The following is a 22,175-nucleotide window of genomic DNA, read 5'->3' as shown; positions in this document are numbered from 1 at the left end:
ACTCAGGCTCCTTCCCCACCAGAGAGGTGACATTCCATGTCCCTATTGCCAGTCTTGGCAGCTGGGGATCAGTCCGCCAGGGCCTCCGCTCCTGGCCGCCACCCAGCACACAATGCACCCGACCTCTATGGCGCCTCCTGCGGGAGGATGGGCCCATGTCTCCTCTTCGGGCTGCGCCCGACCGGACTGAGGCCCGGCCACCAGACACTCGCCCTCGGGCACCCTCCCCGGGCCTGGTAACCCTATCCCGGGCAGGGTAAACTGTTCCCTCGATGTTCTCTTCATAAGGGTCTTCTGAATCGCTCTTTGTCTGGTCCCTCACCCAGGACCAATTTGCCATGGGAGACCCTACCAGGGGGCAAAAGCCCCCAGACAACATAGCCCCTGGGATCCCTGGGACACACAAACCCCTCCACCACGATAAGGTAGCGATTCACGGAGAAGAATATCTATATTGATTTCCCTAAACCCTGCCTCTGCTATAAATCAAATAATAAGAAATAACAACTAAAACTGACGCTGACTGTATACACCTGTGTCCATGGAAGTCAGTGGAACATATGAACTCAATGATTGTTGAATGTTGCACCTTCTGCTGTGCCACCCATTGAACTGCAGCATATTTCTCTACAATGGGGAGTCAAAAGTCTCCTGTGGGCACTTTCTCAGGCACCAAAACAAAAACAGGTGGGTGACTGCCAAAATGATAAACCCAAAGCTTTAAACAGTAGTCCACAAACCAATGGATGACACCACAGTGGTGGTAGCATTCATTTCTTATTATAGAGCCTGTGGCTATGGCGTCATTGCTGACTCTTGAGGCCTTTGGGAAAGCCACTGCAGTGCCTAGCAACCGTAGCTATGTTTCAAACAAACGCAGTTTTTTTTTAATGCCGGGTCTCTGGTTTTATAACAGAGGAGTCTCTGGGAATGAATCCTGACCTGACCTACAGGAAGCACAAGGTGTCGTTCTTATCTGAGAAGGTGATACACGAGTATTTTAAGTGTAAAGAAACGAAATAAACAGTGGAAACACTGCTTACAGGGCGTGTCGTACTAGAGAGAAAGGCATGCAGTTTATGTTAAGCTCCACACTCTTCCTCCTGACGCATGAAATCAGTGTGTTGTTTCTCTTAAACCAACACACCCACACTCGGTGCTCTGATGATGTGGACGTCATGCAGCAGTCCTGCTTTAATGGTTAAAATGTGTCAGCGTTCAGATCTTTGCATGCTCCTACACATCCCATTCACAAGTTTCTTTGTAGAAAATAACACTAAACAAACAGGCAGAAGCTTTCCATGGAGGGTGACATCATCTACATCCTGTAATCTTCCTGACGTTGATGCATTAGCACAGCTTACTTACATCACCAATTTGATAAGGAGAGTTTGTTTGACCTCATCTTTCCGTCTTCCATCCTCCACAGAGCTCTTTGCTTGAACCGTGTGTCCTGCTTCCTCTCACTCCTGAACTTTCAAGAAGAGAAACTGTTTATAAAGTGCTGAAGAGAAGGATTAAGTTCCCTTCAGCATAATATGTTTCCACGCGCTTGTCCAGGATCTGTAATAAATCACTACTTTAATGTAAGAGCACGCCGGCTGCGTGTGGCTGCTTTAATGAATTGGTTTTGCATTCATGGGTCCATTTTTTTCTGTAAAGCGACAAAATGTGTTTTTGTTTGAGAAGTGGAGTTCAGATAGTGGACTGGTGAAGGACTGAAAGCAGAAATACACATCTGCCCCACCATGGAGTACCTCTTTGGCCTGCGTGTGCCACAGTGACGTGTATCTCTGTGCAGCCACAGCTTGAATAAACATTTATATTACCCCACTCAGCAAAATGCTTTTTCCAGAATCTCCAAAGAATTTAAAGTATCTCTCGAGTGTGACGAAGCACTTTAATTTCCAAGACAGAGCGAATGGCTCAGAGACATACCAAAGCTTTACAAGCTGGAATTTCGTTTTATGAGAATAATCCCTATATGTGCATGATACGCACAAACAGCCCTCCAATACTGTCTCCTCCTTGGCCCAAGGTGAACCCTCCATGCTCTGGAAAATTCCACTCAGCTGTCCAAGACCATGTCCTACGATGAGAGGCGTGTTATTACCAAAGGTGACAGAAAAAAATACCAGTTTGGGATTTTCTTTAAAAGACTGAAAATCTTAAATGAGTCTGAAAGTTTACGAGGACCTTCTGATTTAGCTATTAAACGCAACTCGTATTTAACTTGGTTTTCAGGTTGCAGAGACTCACATTAAACTGACAGAAGCCCTTTGGTCAGGCGTTGTTTTGACCATTGCTTTATATACTCTCTCCAGCATGTACTGGTTCTGCCCCGGGAATAATCCTGGTGGGACATGCCTGGAATGCCTTCCCCAGTCCACATGTAGACTAGTTGGGCAAACTCCAATGCACCCCCGAGTATCCTCGAGAGGGTAGAGAGCTGGTCCGGTGTTCCACGACCGGCATGAAAACCACTTTGTTCAGCCTGTATCCAAAGGACGGACAAGCAAGGATCAATGTCCTGGTATTGAAATATATATTTGTGCCCTGTGGAATAGACCACACACACTCCTGTGACTGTCTGTTTTTCACACTTTTGATTCAGTCTCAAAAGTCTTGAAATGATAATGTTCTCAATGCTTTAAAACTCCACAAGTAGCTATGTAAAGTAATGTAAAAGTACATGTATCAGCAGGGATAACGTGTGTGTGTGTGTGTACAGGTTCTTACTATACTGGTGGGGACCAACAGCCACATTTTAAGGGTGAAAATTTTTCACTCTCAAGATGTGGTTTTAGTGTCAAGGTTACAGGGTTGTGGTTAGGTTTAGGGTAAGGGTTAGGCAAACATCTTTGATGGTTAGGGTAAGCAGCTAGAGAAAGCATGATGTCACGTCTGGTTTGCCACAAGGATAGCAAACCAGACGTGTGTGTGGGGGGGTGGGGGGTGGGGGGGGAGAGATCATGGAAAAATGTGGTCCAAGAGTTTACTGCTAGGGTCACTCCCACAGAGGTGGTTTTAAGTACTTTGACAGGTGTTTATAGGTGTGTGTGCAGCTCCAACCATCACAGTTGTGCAGTCTGGTGATTATTTCAGCCTAAGGGGGTATAGCTGTAGACCACTGGGCTGAGGCAATATATATATAAATGAAACTTTTTTTTTTGCTGCTGTGAAAGGACAAAATGAGCAGTATGTAAGTTAATGCATAACAATAACAATGGCATCAAACACCTGCCAAGAAAAAAAGTATATTCCTGTTGTATTAGATGCAAACTGTATCCACTAACAGTGAACTATTGTTGTCAGTGCAGTCAGAGTGAGTATGGCACTAGTTACTGTAATGATAGCAGCAACAGCAGTGCAGACCTGTCATTCTGGTCGGCAGAGGCTGGCACATCCAGACCCCAATAAAACAGCCAGACTGATATATCAGCCTGACGTGAGCACAGTCTGTTCTTTCTTGGCAGTGGAGACTCTGAGCAGCAGGGGAGACGTGTGATCAAACCCAGCGTGTGATCAGTCATGATTCACCAGTGTCGTCTGATAAGCAAAAGCTGTGTGAACGTGCTCTGGATGACAGAGAGATGAGAGAAACGGTGTTCCTGCTCCTCCCGTCTGTCAGCGTGCCAGCTTCTTTCAATTTACTGGCTGAGCTGATACCTGCATGTCCTCAATTGTCTTATTTCTTTGTGACTTTGTTTCCTAACTTTACTTAACCCACCCATTCACCTTGCCTTTGCTGGTTTTTTGTTTTTCAGTTATCCTTTACTGCCCTCTAGTGGATAAACTGCAGAGTGCAGTCACTGGAGGTTAGCTTGGAAACACACAAGGATCCACAGTGGGGACCCTAAAAGCTAGCCACGTTTATTGTATAGCACCTCTCAACAGCAGTGTTCATGCAGAAGCATCAGGACATGCTTCTGCATGAACAGGAACAACAATGATGGCAGATTTACAAATGTTTAAATATAAATTGAAATATACACAGAACTAAGGTAAAGACTTGAAGCAGTGCTGATGTGGTCAAACTGAGTAAATAAAGCCACAGAGTCATAGAACTTACACTTAGGTCCATATATATTTGGACAGTGACAGCGTTCTGTACATCACCTCGACGGATTTTAAATGAAACAACTCAGATGCAGCTGAAGTGCAGAGTTAAGCTTTAGATCAGTGGGTTGAACAAAAAAATGCTTAAAAATGTTTGGAACTAAAGCAGTTTTTAACACGATCCCTTCATCTCAGGGGCTCAAAAGTAATTGGACAAAAGAAATAACTGAAAATAAAATGTTCATTTCTAATACTTGGTTGAAACCCCTTCAGCAGCCTGAATGAACTCGTGGACTCGCTGGTTTCCTCCTTTTTCATGCTCTGCCAGGCCTTTACTGAAGCGGCTTTCAGTTGCTGTTTCTTTGAAGGCCGTTCTGTCCAAAGTTTAGTCTTCAACAAGTATAATGGAGGTTCAGTTGGGCTAATATCAGGGACTGACTTGGCCGTTCAAGAATATTCCACCTCTTTGCTTTGATAAACTCCTGGGTTGCTTTGGCTGTATGGGTCATCGTCCATCTGTATTATGAAACGCTGCCCAATCAATCTGACTGCATGTAGCTGGATGTGAGCAGACAGCTCTGAATGACTTCGGCTGCTTCTGTCACATCATCATAAACACTAGTGTCCGAGTGCCACTGGCAGCCGTGCGCGCCCCAGCCATCACCCTGCCTCCACCGTGTTTAACAGATGATGTGTATGCTGTGGATCATGAGCTGTTCCACACCTTCTCCATACGTTTTTTCTCGCCATCATTCTGGTAGAGGTGGATGTCATAAGTCCAAAAATGTTTTTGATCTGTGCTGGCTTTTTTAGATGTGTTTTTAGCAGAGTCCAATCATACCTTTCTGCTCTTGAGGCTTATGAGTAGCTTGCACCCTGCAGTGAACCTTCTGTGTTTACTTTCATGCAGTCTTCTCTTTATGGTACACTTGGATACGCTGACCTCCCGGACAGTGTTGTTCACTTGGTTGGCTGTCATGAAGCGGGTCCTCATCTCTGTGGAAATTATTCTGCAATCATCCACCTCTTTTGTCTTTTGTGGACGCCCAGCCTTCTTGCATGTCTGAGTTCACCATTGCTCTCTTTGTTTCTCAGGATGGATTTTTTTTGTCACTCCTACTGTTGTAGAATTTTTCTAGGGTTTTTTTTTTTCTGTTTTTGCAGCGTAAGGATGGCTTGTTCCATCTGCATGTTGTCTGTTCACAGTAAAATCTTCCAAATGCAACCACCACACCTCAAATCAACTCCATGCTTTTATCTGCTTAATTGATAAAGACATAACGCAGGAATTGCCCACACCTGCCTGTGAAATCAATGTTGAGTCAATTGTCTGCATACTTTTGGTCACTTTAAAAAAGAGGGTGGGACATGTTAGGGAGCTGAATTCCAGTTTGAATTTGGATAAATCTCTGATGCTCTTCCACAGCATGTCTTTATCCTGTTTTCCTTCTCTCACCTCAACCGGTCGCAGCAGATGGCCCCGCCCCTCCCTTTTTCCTTCCCACTGTCGCCAAAGCGCTTGCTTGCAGGGGGTCATATGATTGTTGGGTTTTTCTCTGTATGTATTATTGTAGGGTCTGCCTTACAATATAAAGCACCTTGAGGTGACTGTTGTTGTGATTTGGCGCTGTGTAAATAAAACTGAATTGAATTGAACTAAAATGATTCCCTCAGATGAAAGCTGGGAGTCTACACATTATGTCCATTGTTGCTGGAATATGTTTCAGTAAACAGGTAAAAACCTAAACTCATGTCAGGGTCCAAATATACATCTGTATTTCTGGGGGGCTTATGCACAGAGGAGTTGAGAGGTGGGGATCCCACTGTTATCATTATTCTTAAAAGATTTTGGCTCAATAGTTCACATGGCCATGGTCCAAAAAAGGCAGACTCCAGTATGTGAATAATGCATGTTCCTGCAGAGTACTCTTGGATCAAAATGTAAAGTTCCTGACAGGTCAGTCGACATTTTCATGCAGCGTAGTTTGTCAGCTGGATGGCACGCTGCAAGTTCCCTATTGTTAACATACGTGTTTGGAACACAATCCACTGATCTAAGCAGCGCTGGGCACAACATCTGATCCACTTGTTGTGACAGTAAAGTAATACTTTACTGTCAAAAGAACGTCTTCACTTTGATTTCTCATCTTGAGATCATGTTGATTTAAGGGATTATTATTTGTTTGCCTTGAGTTTCGGATGTTTTACCTGGGTCGTCATATATATATATGACATCGTATGTATGTATATATATATATATATATATCGTATATACGATATATATATTAGGGGTGCAACAATACATAAAATTCACGGTTCGGTTCGGTTCGATACTTTGGTGTCACAGTTCGATATTTTTTCGATACAAAAAAAAGTTCATGTCTTTTTAATTTGTCACTTATTAAAATTATAAATATATATTTTAACTCAAACGTACAGTTTTTAAATTTAATGTTCCTGAAACAACAAAGTAATAAAAAAATAAATCTATCTGATCGAGAAATCCCTCATCTTTGGAAAAGAGAGTTTGTTTCAGAGAAATGGCTCTTTCAAAATAAAAGCTATACTATACGCTTCTTCTGGGCTATATTCTCAGCAGCATATTAAACATATCAGGTCCCCATAAGGAGAATCATGTGCTAACGGCTGTCTAAATGACTCGGGTAAAGTTTGTAGCATGCGTGCTTGTTGTTTTTGTCTGCTTCCACTTGTCTTTGCACTAGGATGCTGTCGGAGTAAATGTGCAGTCATATTCGTTGTGTTCCCACTAGTGCTCTCAGCGTTAATCTCGTTGAAATGACGTTAACACCACAACACGGCAAATCTCCGTTAACGAGCTACCGCGGATCGCCCCGTGCGTGGGGCTGGACGGCCAACACGTTAACGAGCTAACTGCGCTAACGCAGTAGTTCCCACCCATGTAATTGAGCGTGGCACATCCGACATAGTGTTTTACTTTTGTCCATGACACGCTTACCTTCAGGGTCATACGTCACATTAAGACCAAGATAGTTCCAAACGCCAGATCTGAATGAGGGTGAGGGAGGTTCAGTTTGCCATGTTGCAACGAGAGCTTAACTTCTGTCTCGCTAGCTTGCCCTGCGCTCAGTGAATCTGCGTTCGACTACTCCGCCTAGGCTGGAAGGAAAGTTGATCAAATAAATTTTGTATTGTTTGATACACAAGCGTACCGAACCGAAAGCACTGTATCGAACGGTTCAATATCGATACGAGTATTGTTGCACCCCTAATATATATATATATATATATACACGATATATACGATATATATATATATATAGTGGCGAGCTCAGACAAGGAGGAGACAGAATTCCGTTCGGTCTTGCTCCCCCGCCCTCTTAGCCAGGGAGCACAGCCATTTATTTACATCCGGCAACAGCACAGCAACAACAACAACACACAGGGTGCCCTCTCACCCCGGAAGGACGCACCATCGCAGCGAGAGGGCGTCACCCGTCGCTATGGTAACATAAACAAAACATAACTGTATAAACAGAACCCCGAACAGCCCTGACTCGCTACATAGCCCCCACCTAAGGACGACCCCATTACCCCACACAAAGTCCTGCAAATGTCCAGGTGCCTTCATTTGGTGCACCAGCCGGTCTCAACCGGTGGGGGAAAAGTCACTCGGGTCAGAACATAGAGTGCCACCATCATCCCCTGCCCCGGCGTCGGCCAGAGCGAGCAGTCGGTACGGTGAGAGCCTGTCCCGGTGCAACACCACCATGCGCCCCAGGCCCGGCATGCGGATGCGGTAGACCACTTCTGTTAGCCGCTCCACGACCTCCGCCGGCCCTTGCCAGTGACTGCACAGTTTGGGGGACACTCCTCTCTTGCGGACCGGGCAGTACACCCAAACCTTGTCGCCTGGCATGAAAACACCCCCTTGGTGCTGGCCTGGGCCTGGCGGGTATAGTCATGAACCACCTGCAGCCGCTCCCTCAGCCTGCTGTGCCCGAACACCAGATCCACAGGCGTCCGGAGCTCCCGTCCAAACATCAGAGTGGCAGGTGTGCACTGGCTGGACTCCTGAACTGCAGTCCGATACGACCAAAGGACCAGGGGCAGATGTCGGTCCCAATCCCGCTGGTGGTGGCTGGTGAGAATGGCGAGCTGGGTGGCCAGCGTGCGGTTGAAGCGCTCAACCAAGCCATTGCTTTGCGGGTGGAGCGGTGTAGTTCTCGTCTTCTCCACCCCCAGCCGCCGGCAGATCTCCCCGAAGACCTTCGATTCGAAGTTACCCCCCTGGTCACTGTGGAGCTCAGCCGGGACCCCAAAACGGGTGAACATCTTCTCCACCAGCTTCTCGGCCGTCGTCGTTGCGCTCTGATCCGCCACCGTGTAGGCCTCTGGCCACTTCGTGAAATAGTCCATAGCCACCAACACATACTGGTTCCCTGACTCTGTGACGGGGAAAGGCCCTAGGACGTCCACTCCAACTCTTTCTATTGGGGCCCCCACCAGGTACTGCTGAAGGGGGGCAGTGGAGCGTTGAGTTGGGCCCTTCTGTGCCGTGCAGGTGTCACAGCAGTGCACATGAAGTTCCACATCCCCTCGACAGCCAGGCCAGTAGAACCGTCCCCTGAGGCGGCGGAGAGTTTTGGCGTTCCTATAGTGTCCTGCCCCCACCGAGCCGTGGACCAGCTCAAGCACCTGCGACCGCAGCGACCGAGGCACCAACAGCTGCAGGAGATCTCTGCCCTGACCGGGGGCCCGCCATCTCCGGTACAGGAGGCCGTCGTGGGTCTCCAGATTGTTGTGCTGGGAGTAGTAGGCCTTCACCTCGGGCTCCTGTCCCGACACCCCCGTCCAAGCGGGGCATTGCACCGCCTCCAGCCAGGCCCCCACCTGAACCAACGTCGCATCGGCCTCCTGCTCCCGCTTCAGCTGCTGCATTGTCAATGGGAGCCACCCCCCTCCGCCAGCTGTGGCCTGAGCAGTAGCCACCCCCAGCACCTCCTGGGCCCTCTCCTCCTGTCGCAGGCAGTAGCGGCACTCGATGGCTACGCAGGGCTGTCTGGAGAGGGCATCAGCGTTGCCATGCTGTCGTCCTGCCCGATGCTGGATCTCGAAGTCATAGCCCTGAAGGACCTCCAGCCAGCGGGCCACCTGCCCTTCTGGGTGTTTGAAGTTCAGGAGCCAAGTCAGAGACACATGGTCAGTGCGCAGGAGGAACCAGCAGCCGTGCAGATAGGGCTGGAAGTGCCGCACCGCTAGCACTACGGCCAGCAGCTCCCGCCGGGTCACGCAGTAGTTCCTCTCGGCTCGCCCCAAGGCACGAGTGAAGTACGCCACCACCCATTCTCCAGCCTCGTCCTGCTGGGAAAGGACCGCCCTGACTCCTACATTGCTAGCATCAGTGTCCACAATGAAAGGTTGCCGGGCGTCAGGGTAGGCCAGGACTGGGGCTCTGGTGAGGGCCTCCTTCAGCTGTGCAAAAGCCGCAGCACAGGCATCCCCCCAGCCAAACAGCTGTCCCTTGTCAGTCAGGCGGTGGAGGGGGCTGGCCATCGTCATGAACCCCTTGATGAACCGACGGTAGTAGGAGGCTAGGCCCAGGAAGCTCCGCAGTTCTTGGACATTCGAGGGAGTCGGCCAGTCCCGGACCGCAGCCACTTTTGCGGGGTCAGTGGCGACACCTCAAGCGCTGATCACGTGGCCCAAGAACGTGGTGTCTCTCGCCAACAGCCGGCATTTCGCGGGGTTGAGCCGCAGCCCAGCTCGTCGGATGGCACTCAAGACCTCGCTCAGGTGAGACAGTGCACTGTCGAAGTCACCACCGTGCACCAACAGGTCATCCAGGTACACAACGCAGCGGCTACGAGGGATATCCATGAGCACCCTGTCCATCAGCCTCTCAAACGTCGCTGGCGCATTGCAGAGCCCAAATGGCATGACCCTGAACTGCCATAGCCCCTGTCCAATGGTGAATGCAGTCTTAGGCTTTGCTTCGGGGGCTAGTAACCGCTGCGTAGGTCGAGGGAGCTGAAACAGCTGGAGCCGGTAACGTAATCTAGGGCCTCGTCGATCCGCGGAAGCGGGTACGAGTCCTTCTTGGTGACTGCATTGAGACGGCGAAAGTCCACGCAGAACCTCGGGCTGCCATCCTTCTTCCCCACCAGAACCACAGGTGCCGCCCATGGGCTATTGGACGACTCGATCACCCCAGCCGCAGCCATCTCACGACTCTTCTCCTCCGCTACCTGCCGTTTTGAGAGGGGCAGCCGGTGTGGGCGCAGATGGATGGGCTGGATGGTGTGCTGGACCAGACTCGTCTGCCTACAGTCTTTGTCACTGGCGGCAAAGATGTCCACATTCTCATCCAGGAGGCACCTCAACCGCTGGCGCTGGTCGACGTTGAGGCCTGCGCTGCTGCGCTGCCAAAGGTCATCAACAGCCTCGATGGTCTCAGTCGAGGGAGGTTTGTCGGGCTGAGAGGCTGAGGCGGAGGCGAGTGGAGATGACCCGGAGCCACCAGCATCCGAAATCTGCTGAGCGGCAGCTGCCTGACGCCTGTCTCGTCTGGTCCCCTCCGCTCCTTGCTTTTGGCCGCGCTGGAGGACAAAAGTCTCTGCGTCAAGAGTGATAGCCAGCTTCACGGTGTCGACGCAGGCCCCCCAGCGGCTCAGCAGATCCAGGCCAATGATGCACTGGTCTTGAATGTCCCCCGTCACTGTCATCAGCTGGGTGTCTGTGGGCAACCAACCCTTCACCAGTGGCCTTCACCTCCCCCTCCCCGTCGCAGTCTGCGGCTCTGATTTGGGGGTAGTTTGGGGGGGGGGGCACCTGCTGGTTAGGTCGCGAGGTGTGTATGTGTATGTGTTATGTGTTAGTCCCCATAGGGAAATAGTTCCTCTGCATTTAACCCATTCACCCAGTGAAGCAGTGGGCAGCCACCAGTGCAGCGCCCGGGGAGCAGTAGGGACGGTACCTTGCTCAGGGGTACCTCAGGGTAGCCGTTCAGTGGAGTCGAACCCCCGACCTTCCGATCATGGGGCCACCACTCTACCTACTGAGCTATCCCTGCCCCCTGGTGAGCACCAGCTCGGCCCTTTCAGCCTCAAGGAGCGCCTCACGGAGGGTCTGAGGAATGGCCAGGCGGACGTGTTGGCGTAGTCGGTCTGGGAAAAGTCCTCGCAGAAAAGCATGCAGGCTAAGCTCCTCACGGGCTGCTGCTGGAAACTCCGAGTAGCCACAACGAGCATACAGCAACACGTCTACTGCAAAGGTGCCCAGGCTCTCCCCCGGCTGACGGCTCCGGTTGGTCAGCCGCTCTCTGTTCTAATCAGTGGAGTGCCGCTGTCCGAATTGCCTCTTGAGTGCCGCGGTGAGGGCCTGGAGCTTATGCTGCTCTGCCGGGGCTAGGTCAAGGAGTATCTGCAGTGCATCTCCCTCTAATGCTAGCGCTAGGTGTGTAGCAGTCTCCTCTTCGCTCCAGCCACTATGTCTGGCGGCCAGCCGCACTTGTGAGAGGTAGGGCTCTAGCGGGGTTAGCCCGTTGTATTTCGGTACCTTAACTGGCATGGTAGGTATAACTGCTCGCGGTTGGGGGCTCGGCGTGTGGGTCGACAGAGGTAGCCCATGAAGCATTGCCCTAGCATCTGTCGCGACAGGCCGCCGCCGCGGTGCGCTCGCGCCATCTGGACCCATCGGGGGACTTACATGGCCGCTCACATCCTCTCTCTTCAATCGCCAGCTTCCCAAGCGGGGAATGTTCTCCTCGACAGCTTGCTCCAGCCTCTGAATGTCTCTCTCCATTACGGCGAGGGTGAGCTATCCCACTTCTGACACCAGTGTGGCGAGCTCAGACAAGGAGGAGACAGAATTCCGTTCAGTCTTGCTCCCCCGCCCTCTTAGCCAGGGAGCACAGCCATTTATTTACATCTGCCAGAAGAACACTGCCGCTAGCTAACTGCTCAGCACGGCAACAGCACAGCAACAACAACAACAACACACAGAGCGCCCTCTCACCCCGGAAGGACACACTGTCGCAGCGAGAGGGCGTCACCCGTCACTATGGTAACATAAACAAAACATAACTGTATAAACAGAACCCCGAACAGCCCTGACCCGCTACAATATATATATATATCGTATATATATCGTATATATATATTAGGGGTGCAACGATACACAAAATTCACGGTTCGGTTCGGTTCGATACTTTGGTGTCACGGTTCGATATTTTTTCGATACAAAAAAAATGTTCATGCCTTTTTAATTTGTCATTTATTAAAATTATAAATATATATTTTAACTCAAAAGTACAGTTTTTAAATTTAACCCTAACCCTAACCCTTGTGCGTGTTTTTTATTTTGACAGCGAATGCGCACCTGCGGACCACTTATGTGCACCCCTGGTTATTTAGCTCGTCATATCGCAGCCACAGAAATTCTTTTGTCCATGAAACCATAAAGCTGCACTTTCTTTTTGCCTTATAGTCTGATTTGTCATAACTTCTCCGTTTTGTGGTAAGCTTTTCTTTGGCTGTCACTTCTTCACCCTGACCTGTCTTATTTGGCTCAACAGAACTAAAATATAAATCCTGCTGCTTTTACACACACACTCACATAACGGTCAGCGATTCTCTGCGCGATCAACCTCTCACATGTTTAAGCTTGCTGCGGGAGATTTCACTTGTCATGTTTGCATAGTAAGCTAACGATTAATAAGACGATGTCAGAGGAATTGGTGCACAAATTATCATCACTCACAGATCAGTGCTGTCGCTCTCTATACACAGTTCGCACGATTGCAAAGTGAAAGCAAAAAACAAGCGCAAATTCAAACGCGATTTCAATATGTCACATATTGACAGTGGCTCACCGATGCCAATGACATAATTACCAAGCTACATTTCCGAAAGAATGCAAAAGCATTGACTTATATTTTTCCTTCCTACAATAGCCCGACGGGCAGGGAAGAGATAGATTTTGGTAGCCCGACTGAAAAAATCGCTAGCCCCGGGACGTCGGGCTAGCGATATTGCGAGCCCTGTATCTGATTGAGGAATCACTCATCTTTGGAAAAGAGAGTTTATTACAGAGAAATGTCTCTTTCCAAAATAAAAGCTATACTATACGCTTCTTCTGGGCTATATTCTCAGCAGCATAAGGAGAATCATGTGCTAACAGCTGTCTAAATGACTCGGCTAAAGTTAGTAGCAGAGGTGTGGACTCGAGTCACATGACTTGGACTCGAGTCAGACTCGAGTCATTAATTTTATGACTTTAGACTTGACTTGAAAAAATGTTCTAAGACTTGTGACTTGACTTGGACTTTTACACCAATGACTTGGGACTTGAATTGGACTTGAACCGGTTTACTTGAAAAGACTTGATATTTTACCCCAAATATAAAATTTAACATGCATATTATATAGAGATTGAAAATGTGACGTCATTCACGGGTAGAACCGCAAAGGATTCTGGGAACTCGTGGCAAGCGGTACTAGCGCACGCAGGCTTTCAATTGAAATCAGTCACACAGCGATAAAAAGAAACACAAAAATGTCAAGAAGCTGTTGTGTTATTAACTGCAATAGCCGGTCGCATGACAGCCACGGGAAGCTGACGGGTAAAGAGATCGGTTGTTATCGGATTACGTCGTTGAAGAGAAATTGTTTGAGCCATGTTTCCGAAGTAACAAAGAGGCGACTGGATTGCAGCCATTCAAAGACCAAATATAACGTCCCAGAACACTCCAGCTCACAGGTTAGTCTGCTCCAAGCATTTACACGAAGGTCAGTGTTTTTTAGTAGTTAATGCGTCATTTTCATAACATAATTGGTGATATAGGTTACAAGCAAGTCTGGCGCTGAACAGAAATTGTCGCGCTATGCTCCTTTATTTATTGTGCATAAATAGTGAATTGTCCTGACACAATATTGCGTTTCGCTTCTGTTATTATGGTACATTGACAAAAACATATACTTTTATTCACAGGATAAAACAGGTTTTTTGTATCACTAATTGCCCAGTACGATTACAGCATACAGTATTATTGTCACTGCTACATTTCTGTGATGCTACCAGAAATTATTTCCACTGCTAATTAATTACCGTTGAGCTCAAAGGTCCTATTAATAAACGGTTAACGAATGTGTATTTATGAAGACGATTTGTGAGACTGGTAAACTTATGATACGTACGATGGTCTTTCGTTCTACACGGTGCATTTCAAGGTCCTGCACCCATCCGTCGGTAAACTGTACCTGTGCTTGTTGCAGTGACCTGAAGTTTCTAAACTTCATGAGTGTATGCACTCACTCCAAGAACCGTATAATTATAAATATGCATATAAATGTGCTAAGATGAGATAGCTGACTTCATCTAACTAGCAAATGTTGTCCAGGCTACGTTGGTGATACAGTTTTTTTTAATGTGTATGATATTTTTGTCATGCGATTTTAAAGCCGGTCCTACAACCGCATCCAAGAATAACATGCAGCTTATCTCAGAACTGTCGGTGAAAATTATTCTTGGAGCTAGGTTTAATTGAGCTGCATTTTAAAGAGGTGCAATTTCACAATTTGTGTATATTTTCTAAGTTCACTATTTTGTCATGTGTTGAGAAAAACACAGATTTTAAAATTACATGGTCTAATATTTACATTTAGCATAACTGCAACATTATTTTTTTTTTTTTTTTTTTTAAAGACTCGAAAGGACTTGAAATTCAAAGTTTCAGACTTGTGACTTGACTCGGACTTTTGACTTGACACATGGACTTTTGAAGGTAACGGTGGTCCCCGTGGTAATCGGAGCACTAGGTGCGGTGACTCCCAAGCTAGGCGAGTGGCTCCAGCAGATCCCGGGAATAACATCGGAGATCTCTGTCCAGAAGAGCGCAGTCCTGGGAACAGCTAAGATACTGCGCAGGACCCTCAAGCTCCCAGGCCTCTGGTAGAGGACCCGAGCTTGAAGGATAAACCGCCCGCAGGGGCGTGCTGGGTGTTTTTTATATATATATATATATAAAAAAAAAAAAAACACATATATATATATATATATATATATATATATATATATATATATATATATATATATATATATATATATATATATATATAGATAGATAGATAGATAGATAGATAGATAGATAGATAGATATGGGTGGCTGTAGCTCAGGTGGCAGAGCAGGTCAGCCACTAATCTGAAGGTCGGTGGTTCGATCCCAGGCTGCCTCCTGGCGGCATGCCAAATATCCTTGGGCAAGATACTAACCCCGTGTTTGCCTACTGGTGGTGGTCAGAGGGCCCGGCGGCGCCAGTGTCTGGCAGCCTCGCCGCTGTCAGTGCGCCCCAGGGCAGCTGTGGCTACAATGTAGCTTGCCATCACCTATGGGTGAATGACTGAATGTAGTGTGAAGCGCTTTGGGGTCCTTAGGGACTAGAAAAGCGCTATACAAATGCAGGCCATTTACCATAAATATATATACAGTGGGGCAAAAAAGTATTTAGTCAGCCACCGATTGTGCAAGTTCCCCCACCTAAAATGATGACAGAGGTCAGTAATTTGCACCAGAGGTACACTTCAACTGTGAGAGACAGAATGTGAAAAAAAAATCCATGAATCCACATGGTAGGATTTGTAAAGAATTTATTCGTAAATTAGGGTGGAAAATAAGTATTTGGTCACCTCAAACATGGAAAATCTCTGGCTCTCACAGACCTGTAACGTCTTCTGTAAGACGCTTTTCTGTCCCCCACTCGTTACCTGTATGAATGGCACCTGTTTGAACTCATCATCTGTATAAAAGACACCTGTCCACAGCCTCAAACAGTCAGACTCCAAACTCCGCCATGGCCAAGACCAAAGAGCTTTCGAAGGACACCAGGAAAAGTATTGTAGACCTGCACCAGACTGGGAAGAGTGAATCTACAATAGGCAAGCAGCTTGGTGTGAAAAAATCAACTGTGGGAGCAATCATCAGAAAATGGAAAACATACAAGACCACTGATAATCTCCCACGATCTGGGGCTCCACGCAAGATCTCATCCCGTGGGGTCAAAATGATCATGAGAACGGTGAGCAAAGATCCCAGAACCACACGGGGGGACCTGGTGAATGACCTGCAGAGAGCTGGGACCAAAGTAACAAAGGTCACCATCAGTAACACACTACAACGGCAGGGAATCAAATCCCGCAGTGCCAGACGTGTTCCGCTGCTGAAGCCAGTGCATGTCCAGGCCCGTCTGAAGTTTGCCAGAGAGCACATGGATGATACAGCAGAGGATTGGGAGAATGTCATGTGGTCAGATGAAACCAAAGTAGAACTTTTTGGTATAAACTCAACTCGTCGTGTTTGGAGGAAGAAGAATACTGAGTTGCATCCCAAGAACACCATACCTACTGTGAAGCATGGGGGTGGAAACATCATGCTATGGGGCTGTTTTTCTGCCAAGGGGACAGGACGACTGATCCGTGTTAAGGACAGAATGAATGGGGCCATGTATCGTGAGATTTTGAGCCAAAACCTCCTTCCATCAGTGAGAACTTTGAAGATGAAACGAGGCTGGGTCTTCCAACATGACAATGATCCAAAACACACCGCCCGGGCAACAAAGGAGTGGCTCCGTAAGAAGCATTTGAAAGTCCTGGAGTGGCCTAGCCAGTCTCCAGACCTCAACCCCATAGAAAATCTGTGGCGGGAGTTGAAAGTCCGTGTTGCTCGGCGACAGCCCCAAAACATCACTGCTCTCGAGAAGATCTGCATGGAGGAATGGGCCAAAATACCAGCTACTGTGTGTGCAAACCTGGTAAAGACCTATAGTAAACGTTTGACCTCTGTTATTGCCAACAAAGGTTATGTTACAAAGTATTGAGTTGTATTTTTGTTATTGACCAAATACTTATTTTCCACCCTGATTTACGAATAAATTCTTTACAAATCCTACCATGTGGATTCATGGATTTTTTTTTCACATTCTGTCTCTCACAGTTGAAGTGTACCTCTGGTGCAAATTACTGACCTCTGTCATCATTTTAGGTGGGGGAACTTGCACAATCGGTGGCTGACTAAATACTTTTTTGCCCCACTGTATGATGAGATTGTGGTCATATCGCACAGTCCTACTATAAGGATGACATTATGACTGAGGGCTTAGTGCCAGATCATTTTTCGTAGAATCGCCCCTGCTCTCCTTTATCCCACCTTTAAACATCACAACACATTTCGACTATCTCTGTCACATGCGTCAGTCTTTGTTCCCCCTCACACACTCACTGTGATGTCACCCAATGGTACTCACTAGGAAAACAAACAAACCTCAATTGGGAAGAACATTATCACTTATTTTGAAACTAAAGAAAAAAAATATGTGCCATTGTCAATCTTTATATCTTATTAGGGAAATTTCATTTACATAAATGTAAATTTCAAAACTCAACCCCATCATTTAATTTGTTCTTGATTGAAATTCATTCAGAAATTTTTAACAAATGAGCTGTCAAAGATACAACGTTCAAGTACAAAGTCTGTCACATCCCTCTCTCTTTTTTTCCTCTTTTTATTTACCCTTCTTATCTTATTGTACTGTTTATTGTTACTCTTATTTGCTCTGTATATTTACTGTACAAACTGAACTGGAATGACTGTTCGCTTTATAATTTCAATAAAGTTGAGAAAAAACAAAAAAACAAACCTTAATAGCACCACCTAGTGGACTGAAGAAGCAAATCTTTTTTTTATCCTGGTAGCCTTCGAAAAAGTTTAGTTTGCTCCAATTTTATTTATTCAGTACCATTTTAACTGTAACTTCCACTTGCATCTGCTGCTTATATAATCTGATGTTGATGTCTCTGACATCCAGAGAGTTGGTGTGCAAAAGCAAACGGCTGGTGGGGCTCAAGTGCCTGTTGGCTGTGGGCATTCAAAGCTATTTCACACACGGCACTGAAAACGTTTGTCCACGCTCACTGTGGGTCTCATTTCTTTAGCAGTTCATCGAGCTGCATCTGAAAGTGAAGAGCACATCCTAGTGTGGATCTGGGTGCCTCCATCCTCTCAGACTGGCTGCATCATCAGTTGTCTTGCAGTTGTGCTTCCAAAGCTGGTGCACAGGTGTCTGCTGCAGAGATGATGAAAACACTTCTCTTCTGTGTTAGTGGCAGATGGTGGCTGTGTTGGCTCCTGCAGGTCATGGAAGTGACGGCTTTTTGTAGTGGTATTGATTGTATACCCTGATGTAGACATACAAATGTGGTGGTGATAAGTCTTTTAAACCCTGTTTTGATAAATGTTGTGTTTTTTGTGCGTCCCCTGACTTTGCAGCTCACTCCACTCTACAGTTTGGGTTAGCTCTAAAACATTTGCTTTTGCTGCCCCACATACCCAGACTGCCTCAGAGCTGTTACAAGGTACGCTGTTGCTTTGGTGTTTGTTTCCCTTCTTAGAGTTTCAACCATATTTGCTATGTAGTTGTCAGTTATTGTGTCTGTGTGCAGACAGATAGTTTACTGGAGATAAATCGATTAGTGTTCATCAGAGGAATTTCCTAGGAAAAGAGCTCACAGAGAAACTGGATCTTGTTTATAATATCAAATGCAAAAGCCAGATTAGTCGGATTGCTGTGTTTGATTGACTGCACAAAGAGAATATTTCGAAATAAAGACACATTTGAACAGGAAGACTGAAGCTGCAGGCACAGTGCAGTTGGATGTTTTCCTTCCTCTTCAGCCCCAGATGTCCGTTGCAGAGGAGAGCTTTACATCGCTCTTATCTCTGAGTCATTAACTGATAAAAACTCCATGTAGCAGTGAGTGCACATAACATTGCTGTGCCACAAAAACACAGGCAACTACAATGCTCCTATTGACGAGGAAGTCTGCTCCCAAAATTCTCTGTAAGTGCTGGGCCCGATTCAAAGCCACTGTGTTAATATGGAAAGTGTTGACTCTCCTCTCCTCTCACCTGTTCCAGTGAAAACCATTTCCCACAATATACAATATGTACAGTATATTGGATGTCGTGCTTAAATGTTGTTTGCAGTGAGCCTGATCAGGTACTTTGAAATTTAAATTTATCATCTAAATGGTTTAGCTTCTGTGGTAATGCTTACACCTGTGCAGAGTGAGTCATTGGTAAAACAGTTCTACTTTTTACAGAAACAAGTACATGTAGTTCGTTCAGGCTACGTAACCTGCGGCTAAGTTTTCCTGTTATATAAATAGTAGGCTGTCTCTCGTGGAGGTGCAGTTTTCAGCAGTTACAGCAAACCTGCAAGCTGCTGCAGAAAGCGATGCAAAATGATCCTGCAACATGTCAGAGACGCCCTTCATGCATCAGTACTGGGGCCGTGTGGCTGCTCACGTGTGCTTCCACATTTTTACTGCTGCAGCTAATTGTTAATAAGTTGTTATTTGTTACTTTACAGATATTTATAGCTGGGACTAAAATGTATCATTTTGTAATTAAAAGTAAGAGTTTAGAGATTGAAAACACTGCATCTCTGAAACATCGCTTCAGTGTTTCAGAGATGGACACAGACCTAGACCTTGAGTTTTTATTTTTTAAATGGCTGTGCTTCATGCATCATGTATGGAGCCTGCACCTGCACCACACTTGGATGTTTTATGAAACCAGACCTGGCTTTCTTTTCTTGTCTTAAAGGAGTTCTTACATGTGTCTTCATACTACACTCTACATCACACATATTGGTCAAGATGGTAAGTAAAACAAAATGTACCTGTTAGGGTGATTGATCACATTTACTTGCTAATGCTATCTCTGTTTCCACAAATGTGCAGCGATCTCAGAGCAGGGAAAGCAGAGCCAATGGCAGTTTATGTAGCATGCTAGTCTTCCGTCATGTTCCTATCAAACACCAGACGTGTGCCCACAATGCAAAAAGGTGCTAACCTCTCAGCTTGAGAACATCAAGTAATTGCTGACGGCACAGTTGGGATGCTAGCCCGGTACAGCTTTCAGGGCAGTCAGAAGCAAGCAGAGCCTGCTTCCACAGACGCTGATCAGCTGCAGTGAGAAGATGTAGTAATTTAAAGGTTGTTTGCAAGCAGGTAACGAGAGAAAGTTTGCCACAGAATGAGATAGCAAGCACTACTTTCCTTGCTTGCCCTGACAGAACACCACTGGTTTAATATATAAAATGTAGAAAAGAAGAAGTGAATTATTTATGTCTCACTATGATGAGACGAAACCAAACGTTTTAAATTTTGGGGGGGTTTCGGCTTTAAAGGGAATTATTGTTGTTCTTGTTGTGTCATTATGTACTGTACAATGGTTGCTGTGAAAGCCCCACCCATCTGCTATTCAAACTATAATTTACCTGGCTTTTAGCACTGGTGAGCAGTGCTTACTCCTTTAAGCATTGACAGTCCTACAAAAACAATTTAAATCCTCCGACTGTTTTTACTAATAGACTGTTGTAACCATACATGCTTTTCAACAGGACACAGATAGGTTCAGCTGGTAACTAAAGAAGTGACCTTCCTTTCATATCAAAAATCCTTGAAAGAGTAGTTGTCTTTCAATTACAGCATAACTAAGGGAGGATTCAGGGTCACCTGGTCCAGCCCTAACTATATGCTTTAGCAAAAAGGAAAGTTTGAAGCCTAATCTTAAAAGTAGAGCTAGTGTCTGTCTCCTGAATCCAAACTGGAAGCTGGTTCCACAGAAGAGGGGCCTGAAAACTGAAGGCTCTGCCTCCCATTCTACTTTTAAATACTCTAGGAACAACAAGTAGGCCTGCAGTGTGAGAGCGAGGCTGCATCAAGGTCTCCAATTGTCTTTTAATGAAACAGGTGGAAAAGTTGTAAAAGTAACAAGTTTCAGTCAAAACTGAGCTGAATCTAATGGAAAACTAAAACACTGTCAGTACAAATGCAAATTTGAAATCCTCAGGCAATGAGAAAAGCTTTACATATTTGAAATGTTGCTTTAACCTCCCAAGACCTGAACTCTTCCACAGGAGCATTTTTAATTTCTCTTTGATATTTGGTCACATTGGGGTCCGATGAATGTAAAAACAAAGAATTACCAGATTTTTTTTCCTTATTTTTGTTTTTAAGAAAAATAAGAGCCACATATGAGGATATTCGTTTAAAATTTCGATAGAACAGTAGCATATAACGTCCTCGTAAGTGGATATCAGGCCCTTGTAGAGCAAAATTCAGTATTTTGGTCTAAATAACCCAAAATGTGACGTCCACACATGTGGACACCAGGTCCTAGGAGGTTAATGTCGGGCACTTTGTGCCGTGCAGAACAGTGGACAGTGTGCGTTTGCTTAGTGTGGCTAACGTTGGTATTATTGTGTGCAGAATGTGGTTCCAGTCACGTGGTTATTTACCAGAACACTCAGCTGAAGTACTGCAGGACCACACTGGTTAGCGGGCTTGTCACAAGTCTACACGGGGGGAGGGGGGGGGGGGCTGCAATGATTAGAAAGTGATAGATGTAAGCATTTAAATGGATCTGTACAACGTATAAGCAGAGTCTTTTGTTAGACCAACAAAGACTTTTTCGAAGCTGCTCCTCTTGAAAACACTTGTATAAGCTGGCTTTATTATAACGTTGTGGTCAGGTGTTCTTTACCTGTGAACAGAGACCGGCTCTACCACACAACAGGCTAAAGCAGCAGCATCGTTTTTGTTGGATAATACTGGAGCTTTAAGGGCAGCCCAGCACTGTGGCACCAAGTACAGCTGCTGTCACCACATAAAGTCACACTGTGTGTAAGACCTGTGCATCCAGAAACCTTTACTGTGTCAGATATTAAACGTCGCAGGGATCACAGTGAACACTCAGACGCAGCGCTGGTGTCTCTGAGTGTCCACCTGAGGACTGCGTGCAAATCCAAGCTGGCAGAAGTTGAGCCACTTTAATGTTTAGCTAGTTTATCTGACTGCTGTCTGTGTGATTATGAAGTCATGCACATCAAATGTAACCAGGTTTATCCTGTAAACATCACACAGTATGGGCAAATTTTCATTGACAAGTAATGAACTGCCAGCGTCCCAATCAGCAGACACAGAAAGTTTAGCAGAGCAGAGAAGGTATCCTCCTCTTTTTAAACACCAGGTCTAGACCACTCAGGGTTTTATACAAACACAGTGAAGGCTTCACACAA

General features: G+C 46.2%; 1 long non-coding RNA gene across 2 annotated transcripts in view; it reads right to left on the bottom strand.

The window, feature by feature from the left end:
• The window catches only part of LOC146653362 (uncharacterized), a 282,044-nt gene that overhangs the window by 149,024 nt on the left and 110,845 nt on the right, over positions 1-22,175 (bottom strand). The gene's annotated exons all lie outside the window — the stretch shown is intronic.

Source organism: Rhamphochromis longiceps, linkage group LG14 (assembly GCF_057381845.1).
Source record: "Rhamphochromis longiceps isolate RC_006_pf linkage group LG14, R_longiceps_female_GT1.1, whole genome shotgun sequence".
Taxonomy (NCBI): Eukaryota; Metazoa; Chordata; class Actinopteri; order Cichliformes; family Cichlidae; genus Rhamphochromis; species Rhamphochromis longiceps.
Note: the sequence above shows the minus strand (reverse complement) of the source record. Positions and strands in the feature narration are given on the sequence as shown.